Raw genomic sequence first — 11,610 nt, forward strand, 5'->3', positions numbered from 1 at the left:
TTAATAACCTATATCGCTAACACTCTATCACATCTAAAAGTGTCCAATCTTTTCACCGACTCTAACTGTCAGATACTCTCCCTCTCCTTTGCAAACAAAGACACTATTACCCTTGTCAATTCATATAACAACTTAATGGAAAACGATTTCCTGACTTTTGTCCAAGATATGCAGGAGAGACTGAGATCCTTCCAACACAAGGAGGACAACTCTAAAATGATCCATCTTATCTGGGGAGGTGATTTCAATATTCATCCCTGCCCAATGGCAGCTACCCAATGCTGTGGATTTGTCGACGACAATGACGTTCCCCTAGCCCACTTTGTCCACAACAAATCTGGCAACGCCCTGAATAACACCCTGTCAGAGTTTGACTTATTTATCGCTAATTCTCTGAAGGCGGAGAAAAACCAGTTCAATCCAACTTACGTGGCTAGAGGTCACCAGACAACAGTGGACTACATCCTGCTGTCCCATGGTCTCGCTACAAAAGTCAAAGACCACCAAGTAATTGGCAACATACTAAGTGATCACTACGCACTGAAGTTTGAATTCCATCCATCTGAACATAAATCCAAGGTCACTGATATAGCAACTGCCCTCGCCCAAGACAGCCTGCAATTGCGTAAACATAATGGTTATTCCATAAAATGGGAAAAGATCGACCCCCAAAACCTCACAAAGAAATTAGTCACCCAGGCGTACTCACATATTTTTAATTGTTTAGACCCAGCCCTAAACCATACAGAAGTCTTACTGAACTTTGCAGAAATTCTGACAGTAGCCAAGAGACTACTCACGGGGAATACAACCAATAAACTTACAGAAAGGAAAGGTTGGTTTAACCACAACTGTACGAGAGCCCTAACTGATCTAAAATCTGCCCTCCACAAAAAACCAAGAGACGTGGGCCTTATCCAATCTCTAAGAAGAAAATACAAACTGGAACGTAAACTAAAATTACAACAAATGAAAGAGAAACTCTGGAATGACCTAGACAAGAGCTCCCAATCAAAAAACAGCAAGGATTTCTGGAGAACGATTAGATCCCCATTCCTCTCAGACAACAACTCTCCCAAAATAGAGGTCGCTATAGACGAGGGAACTTGGATTGCCCACTTCGAAAATATATTCAAAGACCAAGGAACCACAGACCATCCACTTCATTTACAAAATGAAGTACAATATCCAATCCCAATATCCTTTGACATCTCCGAAGTCCTTGCGGCTCTGGAAAAAAGTAAAACAGGGAAAGCCCCGGGGCCTGATGGCGTCCCTGTGGACCTTTTCAAATTTAACCAAGAGCTCTGGGCACCTATCCTGACGAGAGTATGCACAGCAGCAGCCAGCGAGGGTATTTTGGATTCCTGGACCAGATCAATCATGGTCCCCATCTTTAAGAAAGGGGACCGACAGGATCCAAAATGTTATCGTCCCATATCCCTTCTGGACTCCCTTGGCAAAGTGGTGGGGCGGGTCATTTTGGAGAGACTACATCAGTGGAGCGAGGAAAAGGGTATCATCTCGGACCTACAATTCGGCTTTAGAGAAGGCCTTGGGACAGTAGAGCAGGCACTCAACCTTAGCCTTATAATGGCCAAATACATGCATGCAAAGAAATCGACGGTATACATGGTCTATGTGGACCTGTCTGCCGCTTTTGACTGCGTTGCACACTCCAAACTATGGTCAGTCCTAAGAGAAATGAACGTGGACCCCTCACTGCTGGACCTTCTTAGAGAGCTCTACTCCGGGGCCTCGGCTAGAGTTCGGTTTGGAAAGAACGGTGAGCTGACGGCATCATTTGGCGTGGAGCGAGGAGTTAGGCAGGGTTGCGTCCTGGCCCCCTTCCTTTTCTCGCTCTACACAAATGGCCTGGAGAAGGAGATGCTGAGGGGGGCTCAGGACCTCCCAAAAATGAAACAGAGATCGATCCCAGCGCTCCTCTACGCGGATGACGCTGTCATCCTGGCCCGAACGCCACGCGAACTCCAGCTCTCACTAGACAGATATACTACCTTTATGAACGCCTTGGATCTAAAGGTTAACGTTAAAAAAACGTTCGTCATGATCACGGGGGGGGGGGTGAAGAAAGGAAAAAAAAGTATCTTTCTCGATAGCCAACCATTGGAGGTCGCCACACAATACCCTTACCTCGGGATCATGATTGACGATAAGCTAACCTGGAAACCAGCAGTGGAAGCGAGATGCCACCTTTTTAAGCGCTCAATAGCAGCCCTGCAGTCCTTCTCGAGGAAATTGGGAAGGAGGCGGCCAGCAGAACTCCTAAAAATCTACAACGCAAAGTGCCAAGCGATTGCTCTCTATGGAGCAGGGGTCTGGGGCCATAGAGATGTTGGAGCCTTACAAAAAATCGAAAATCAATTCATAAGATTCCTTCTTGCTACCCCAAAAGGCTCATCAACCTACGCCTCCCATATGGAACTGGGTATTCCGTACATCCAGGATCTCATTAAAATCCAGCCATTGCTTCTATGGAGGCGTATATGGACTTCGGATGCTAACACACTATCACAGTCGATAGTGGCGGACACAATGTCACTCGATCACGCCTTTAGATTAAACTGGCTCCGCTACATCAGAAACGTTTTTACAGACATGGGCCTTGAAAAATATTATCTCCACCCAGAATCGCTTGCTGCCCTCCCAAAAAAGGAGCTCAAGGAACTTACACTGCGGCACCTGGAAACACTAAGGCTGTCAACCGAGGCCGCAAAACCCTCAGTGGTTCAGGCGAACATAGTCCAGCTAACTTTTGGCATTCAACCATACCTCACTCTACATACTAAATCTTACGAGAGGATGCTGCTTACTAGGCTCAGACTGAATCTCTTTTTTAGACTGGTTGCTTTTCCTTTAAATAAGGCCTGGGACTCAAACCTGCCTCCATGCCCCTGTGATGCGATATCAACTCAATCAAATATTCACGTCATTATCTTCTGTAAATTTTATCAATCCCACAGAAAACTATGGATACTCCCGCTATGCAGGCGATGGGGCCTAAGACAATGTCGACCGGCCTTCCTTAGACTGCAAACCATAGAGTCTGAAGAAGTCTGTTACCTGGTCCTAAACTTTTTAAAATGTATTATGAACCATAGAAAAAACCTCTAACAAACTGCATTAGGAACAAACATTGACTGCTAAAAACAAAAAAAGTTCCTTTTTTTTTTTTTTCTTAAACAAAATGACAGCTGTTTTTTCTTCTTTATTGTACTTGATTGTTCTCTTTTATGGTTTTCTCTGTGATAAACCGAATAAAGAATTATTATTTATTATTATCTAATCTCAAAGAAAGATGGTGCTCTCAGACCAAAACTAGACCTCCGACCGTTAAATCTCTGCATACAGTCAGACCACTTCCACATGGTCACTCTCCAACAGGGGCTCCCACTGCTCCAACAGGGCCATTTCCTTGCCACTCTAGACCTCAAGGACGCCTACTTTCATATTACCATTCACCCCGTTCACAGAAAATGTTTACGGTTTGTAGTGGACCGACAGCACTACCAATTCAAAGTCCTCCCATTCGGAGTGACTACAGTACGCAGAGTCTTCACAAAATGTCTTGCAGTAGCCACAGCTCATTTGCGCAGACAACACATTCAGGTGTTTCCATATCTCGTTGTCTGGCTCATAAAAGCCAAGCCACACACACAATGTGTAAACAATACACACAGAACAATCCAGCTTCTCCATGACTTGGAATTCACAATAAATCTACCCAAGTCACACCTTCAACCATCTCGCATTATTCAGCATCTAGGTGCCACAATAGATACCTCAAAAGCCCTTGCATACCCCAATCCAGTCAGGATAGCCAGCATGCAAGCTCTCATATCAAAATTCCAACCTCAGCACTCCCTTCCAGCTCGAGTGTTCATGCAGCTAATAGGTGTGATGGCCTCTTGCATCCTCATCGTTCCTTATGCAAGACTTCAAATGCGTCCTCTACAAGTTGAACCAAGCTCAAGGCCAGTACAGATCTGATGTTGGTGGACAGCCGCACACATTGCTCTCTGCAGTGGTGGAACACACAAAACCTATCCAAAGGGTGGGCGTTCCTCGACCTGGTTCCACAAATAGTGTTAAACACAGACGCATTGCTCACTGCTCAACTCCAAAACTAAACCATTTAGGGTATATGGACCCATCAACAAAAACAACTCCACATAAATCACCTGGAGTTACTGGCAATCCTTCTAGTAATAAAGTCTTTTCAACTTTTGCTGCTGGCCAAAGCTGTCTTGATCCGTCAGACAACATGACAGCAATGTATTACATACAAAATCAGGGGGATACGCTCTCTTCAGCTCTCACAACTAGCGCAAAGCATATGGAGATGGGCCATTCCTCAAAACACTTACCTGCTCACAGAACACAATCAGATTGCCAATCCACTCAGTCATCAAACACAGCAGATCCACGAATAGGAACTTTATCCTCAAGTTCTTCTTCCATTCTTTCACATGTGGGGTCATCCAGACATTAATCTGTTCGGCACACACAAAAATGCAAAATACCCAAGCTTCGCCTCCAGATATCCACACCCATTGTCCAAAGACGATGCACTATGGATGAACTTGTCAGGCAGATTTGCATACGCTTTTCCGCCTTATTCCGTTACTGGTTCGTAAGCTCAAACAACACTCCCTCACAATGATCCTAGTTGCTCCAACATGGGCACGCCAACCATGGTTCACAACTCTGTTGAAACTTTCAGTCGTGCCTCATCAAAAGCTCCACCTCTCTCCCAAATTCCTCACTCAGAACCATGGAGAGATAAGGCACCCAGATCCCAATCAACTCAATCTTGCAATCTGGCTCCTGAAGTCCTAGAGTTTGGCTACCTTAATCTCTCGCCAGACTGCATGAACATCATTAAGGAGGCTAGACGTCCTACTACTAGAGCATGCTATGCAGGAAAGCTGAAGCGATTTGCCATTTATTGTACAAATAACAAAATCGATCCACTAGATGCTTCCATCTAAAATATTATCTGTTATCTTTTACAGCTACAACAATGTAACCTAGCATATACATCTATATGGTTACATCTTGCTGCTTACCTCCAAAACAGTCAACATTTTTTTTTTTTTGACGAACCCGCTATCAAAGCGTTTATGGAAGGACTTAAAAGAATAATTCCACCTACAGTTCCACCTTCTCCGATATGGAATCTCAACATAGTCCTCACCAGATTTATGGGTCCCCCATTTGAACCTCTGCACAAAATCGAGTTGCAATTCCTTACTTGGAAAGAAGCCTTCCTTGTAGCCATCACATCACTTAGAAGAGTTATTGAACTGCAGGAATTAACCATACAAGAACCATTTCTATAAATATACCATAGAAAAGTGGTTCTTAGGCCTAATCCAAAATCTCTACCTAAAGTGGTATCTGCCTTTCACCTTAATCAGTCAGTTGAACTTCCAGGATTTTTCCCTCAACCAGACTCAGTAGCAGAACACGCCCTCCACACGTTAGACATTAAAAGAGCCGTACTCTACTACATCGAAAGAACTACAAGTTTTAGAAGAACAAAGCAACTTTTTGTCACTTTCTCCCCACCTCACAAAAGCAATCCCATTTCAAAAACAGGAATTGCAAGGTAGATTGTTAAATGCATCCAAATATGCTATCTCATGGCTAAACGCACATTAACTATTCCCCCAAGAGCTCATTCCACACGCAAACTATGGCATTCTTAGGGAACATTCCTCTAGATGACATCTGCAAAGCAGCAACTTGGTCTTCACCACATACTTTCACTAAACACTATTGTGTAGATGTGCAAGCAAAGCAACAAGCTACTGTGGGCCAGGCTGTATTAAGAACACTTTTTCCCACTACTGCAACGGATGCAGGTTGCCACCGCTAGGGAGAAAACTGCTTTATAGTCTATGCTAAAGTATACAATTTACTGCTCATATGCCTCGAACGGAAAATGCTACTTACCAGTATGTATCTGTTCTTGGCATGTAGAGCTGTAGAGTTGTATAGGCCCAGTCAGCTCCCTGGGTACCTTTATCTTTTGCAGTATTATCTTATCTTACTTAGATACATCACATGGACATCCTTTTCTATTTTCTTCCTAACTCCATCATCACCCTTTATGGCAAAAAACAGTCTGAAGATAGAATTTATGCCCATGCGCACTATCACCATAAGGAGGAGTCACCTATCCGGTGACTACAAAGACTTCTTTGACAAAAACAAACTGCAAACATCTGAGCCGAACACCAGATGGCGATATACGGTAAAGTATACAACTCTACAGCTCTATATGCCAAGAACAGATGCATACTGGTAAGTAGCATTTTCCATCTGCTGATGGTGTGATGTACATCCATTCGGTGTCCTCCTGCTTTTGGAATTTTCACTATTTTGTTTACCTCGTGCCCAGTCTCCTTAATCAAATCTTTCCTCAAAACAGTTCCTTAGATGTATTCAATTGTTTTTATTCTTTATTAATTTTTTTCTTACAGTCTCAAAAAAGATGGCAGCTCATCTGCATCATTGATGCCTCTTGGATGTACGGTTCTCAATGTTTATAGCCAGAATATCTCTTGTTTTAATGCATTCAGTCTTGCATCTCCTGCACCTCTATTGATTTTAAAACCTCTTAATATTTGATTAATCTGTTTGTGTTAGATTGTGCTTATATTGATTGAAATGTATGCCAATTGTTGATTTAACTTTCTTCACACTTATATTGCAATGATGATGCTTCAAATATAACTTCCCAGAATGCTCTGTTATCCCTGTGTGCACTAGCCAACATCTTGCATGATCATTTACTTTAGTTTTACTGCCCATATTGGTGATCTGCAATATTTCTCTTTGTAATCTCAATTACCACCATTCATTCAACAGTACATTTGAGTTTTTTGGTTCTCTGATCTTTTGTTTATGTAAAGATTCCTGATATGATTTAAATAAGTAGACCTCTAAACTGTTTTCTCATTGATAAAATACAAGTATTTTTCTTGAAATGTGTTTCACTTCTGGTTTTTTTAGTTTCCAATGTTTGAAAATTGCTTTCCATATTTTGGATAATTGTTGAGAATAATTTATTATGTAATTCATTATGTATATTACCTTACAGGATCCTCAATTCTGGGTTAGGGGCAGTACTTCCGGGGCAATGAGGACAGAAGTGCTATGAAAGATTCCCCAAGATTGTATAGGGGCCTGGCAACATTCACCAGCTATTTCAGCTTTCTACACTTCTAAACCAGTTCATCATCTGGCCCTGTCTCCACACTTTATTATTTTCTTCCCTTCCTGGTTCCCTGTTCTACTGGCACACCTCATTATTCTCCAACTATTCTCCACCTTTGTTCCCCCTTATTTCTCCTATTCCTGAATTTATAAAGACCTCTATTTCCTTAGCTGCATTGGCTCATGTACCAGGGGCAATATATGGTGATAAGGAATAACGGGGAGCCATTTTGAGAAAGTCCATTGGATATTTATCTGCTCTCCTGAATCACACTGGCACTTACTTACAATTACCCTGATTCATCCCCTATCATGAATCACAGTCAGGAAAATCTTTCAAATTATCTACCTGTAGTTGCTTATCCAAAAATTCATGAATTCCTTGAGGAATTTGCAGCATGGAGATATATGTATATGTATACACATATATATATAAACACATCCAAGAAATATATGTGCCAATACCTTCTTTTTGTGAAAAAGGAAGCATTCATGTGTATACTATATTTTTAGATTATTTGATATTATCAAAGAAGGTATTTGCACATATATTTCTTGTATATATATATATTCACTTAAAAAACCATAGGTTTCACACATGTTATAGTTAGCTAGACATTTCACTCGTAAAAAACCAATGAAATTCCCCCGTTATAGTTAGTTCAGGTAACTATAACTCACGCGACCGCAATCCACTGCTGATGACGTCAGACATTACATCACTGTATTTAGACACTTATTTACCCATTTATTCTTCCATTAATCTTTAGCTATACATATATTACAAATATTTATTTTACAGAAAGACACATATGTCATCAGTGATGTAATATCTGACGTCATCAGCAGTGGATTGCGGTCGCGTGAGTTATAGTTATCTGAACTAACTATAACGGGGGAATTTCATTGGTTTTTTACGAGTGAAATGTCCAGCTAACTATAACATGTGTGAAACCTATGGTTTTTTAAGTGAATTTGCAAGGTTTTTTAAATGCTAATTCCTAACTATAACGTGTGTGAAACCTATGGTTTTTTCAGTGAATTTCAAAGGTTTTTTAAATGCTAATTCCGAACTATAATGTGTGTGAAACCTATGGTTTTTTTAGTGAATTTCAAAGGTTTTTTAAATGCTAATTTATGTATGTATTTTTTTTTATTTTTTTTTTTTATGGGATTTTCACCGTGCGTGCACGATGCGCGCACCTCGCGATTTTTTGGTAAAAAATTAAAATGTTTTTTCTCTCCCTTCGGGGTCCTTCAGGGACCCCCTGACAAAGGCTAGGGGGTCAGAAACTCTCTACCCTGCCCCCTTTTCACGTTCTTATATGTTTTTATTTTTTTAAGGCTTTTTCACCGTGCGCGCACCCCGCGATTTTTTGAAGAAAATAAAAATGTTTTTTTCACCCTTGGGAATCCTTCTGTGACCCCCTGACAAAGGCTAGGGGGTCAGGAACTCTCTTCCCTGCCCCCTTTTCACGTTTTCCACCTTTTTTCCACCTTTCCTTTTCAGTGCGACAGACAAAATGGCGGCCGACACTTCCTGATTTCGACCGATTCGAATTTTTACTGACATCTAACAACCAATCAGAATTTCGCTCGCGCACGGTGCGCGCGTATAGATATTTATGTACTTTTAAATGCTATTTTCTCAGGAAATACTGAACAGATTTACACCAGATTTACTTCCCTGACCTGAGGACTACCTCTCTGCCAAATTTCAAGTAATTCTGTTCAGCCGTTCGGGCTGTATCTTCGACTAAAGGTCCCTATGGAAAAATGCATGGGGAAAATGCGTTTTGGGACCCCCTTTTTTCTCGGCCCCCGCTTGACGAATCACCCCGAAACTTTCAGGGTAGGAGCTGAATGGAGGGCCCCATTAGTTTTGAAAATTTCGCGAGGATTCGTCAACCGGCGCCAAAGTTATTCAAAATAGAATTTTGAGATTTCCTATGGAAACACGATCCTAACTATAACTATCTACTGGCACCGCCAGTAGATAATATATATATATATATTCACAGAAAAAACCATAGGTTTCAGGCACGTTATAGTTAGGAATTAGCATTTAAAAAACCTCAGAAATTCACTGAAAAAACCATAGGTTTCAGGGGTGTTATAGTTAGCTGGACTTTTCACTTGTACAAAACCATTCAAATTCCCCCGTTATAGTTAGTTCAGCTAACTATAACTCGCGCGCCCGCAATGCACTGCTGATGACGTCACATATTACATCACTCATGACATGGTCAGTGACATCACTCATGACATCACTGATGACATCTTAAATGACATCACTGATGACATCACTGATGACATCATCCAGTGAATGTGTGTTTTTCTGAAAATTAAATATGTTTTATATATGTATATCTCAAGGTCGATGGAAGAATAAATGGGTATATAAGTGTCTAAATGGATGATTTGTTTTTGAAAAATTGATTGTGTAACTGACTGATTAAGTGTATCATAGTGAATACATGGCTTAGTGAGTAATGTTTAAATATGTAAATATCTGTATCAGTCTCTCACTTTGTGTATAAGTGGCTGCATGGGTTGGTGAGTAGCTACATGGGTGTCTATATAGGTTATTAGTTGGTTTTTTGAGTATCAGTCTGAGTGTCTGCATGGTTCGGTGGGGGGTATTACGTAGTGCATAGGTGCATGAATGAGTGACTCACTGTTTGTATGGGTTGAACACAGCATGTGTGCAGGACTGTATGGGTGGATGAGTGTGTGTATGGGTGTGTTAGTGAGTGAATGACTGTCTCAATAGTGTCTTTATGAGTAACTACATATGTTTTAAACTAGTATATGTGACTATTGGTGTATATATGTGAGTATATGTGAGAGTGAGAGATTGAAAGAGTTCCTGTATGAATAAGTATGTGTTTCTATAAGTGATTGTTTAAAAGACTAAGTATGTGTAAGTTTCTGTAGAAGTAAGTATGGTGGTGTGTGTATAACTGTATATGCAAGTAAATGTATGTTTGATTCTTTATTAGCATGAGTGACTATGTGTGTGAGTAACTCTATGGATGAGTGGCATTGTGTAACAGGATGTATAGGTGTATGAGTACATATGATGAGTGAGTACATGTATGAGTGACTGTATAGGACTGTTGGTGAATGAGTGGATGTGTATGTGGATCTTAGAATTACTGAAGAGGTTGTTGTAACTGGTATTGGTATGTCCATTGTTTTAAAAATTTTAGTCTCTATTTTTGAATGTGTGTATCAGAGGTTATATTAGGGTGAGAGGAGGTCTGCCACTCTATCACAAGGATGATGTCATCAGTGATGTCATCAGTGATGTCATTTGAGATGTCATCAGTGATGTCATGAGTGATGTCACTGACCATGTCATGAGTGATGTAATATGTGACGTCATCAGCAGTGCATTGCGGGCGCGCGAGTTATAGTTAGCTGAACTAACTATAACGGGGGAATTTCAATGGTTTTGTACAAGTGAAAAGTCCAGCTAACTATAACACCCCTGAAACCTATGGTTTTTTCAGTGAATTTCTGAGGTTTTTTAAATGCTAATTCCTAACTATAACGTGCCTGAAACCTATGGTTTTTTCTGTGAATTTCAAAGGTTTTTTAAATGCTAATTTCTAACTATGCCTACAGAGATAGGACATGTGAAGAAAGAAGAAAAAATGCACAGAAAGAAACAAAAGAAGTGCAGAAAGAAGCAACAGAAGTCCTCAAATACGAAGATAAGTGCAGGAAGAAGGATAACGTGCAGAAAGAACAAAAAGAAGAGCAGAAAGAAGCCTTGTTGCAAAATCATCCTGTACCCTCAACTTTTTCAGACGGATACTGGTGGTAACTGAGTCTGACTAACCAGTCCTAGAGCCAGTGCTATGTTAAAAGACACTTAGAATACAGTGAAAACACCTACATACACTAGGGAACATTATGCGTTGGGGTCCCCCTGTGATTAGCATGACCTCCTCTGTAAGCCCCTAGTATATAATAGGGCATGGGGATTAAAACTACCTCTTAAAACAGGCCACAGGGCGTTTTTGCACACGTTAACTCAGGCCCCGTCCCCTCCATTCACCACTGTGTAAACACGCCCTGTGTCCATTTTTAGTTGGGAGATTAAGTTCATTTGAATCCTGAGGGTCCCTAGGGTCCAACTAGCCCACTAGGTACCTCCAGTAAGCGCCACAGAGCTGCGTTGCAGAGAGGTGTAAAAAGGGGCTTGGCCTCAGAACACCTGGCTGCAGCGCAGCTCCCTGGCGCATACTGGAGATGCCTGTTGGGGGCGCGTTTGCAGAGTGCTGCACGGAGGGGGCATGGCCTCCGGCACGATGCCAGTCTTTTATTTATTTTAGTTTTTTAAGAAGGGGGGCTGTT

The sequence above is a fragment of the Triturus cristatus genome, chromosome 1_1, assembly GCF_964204655.1.
Source record: "Triturus cristatus chromosome 1_1, aTriCri1.1, whole genome shotgun sequence".
Taxonomy (NCBI): Eukaryota; Metazoa; Chordata; class Amphibia; order Caudata; family Salamandridae; genus Triturus; species Triturus cristatus.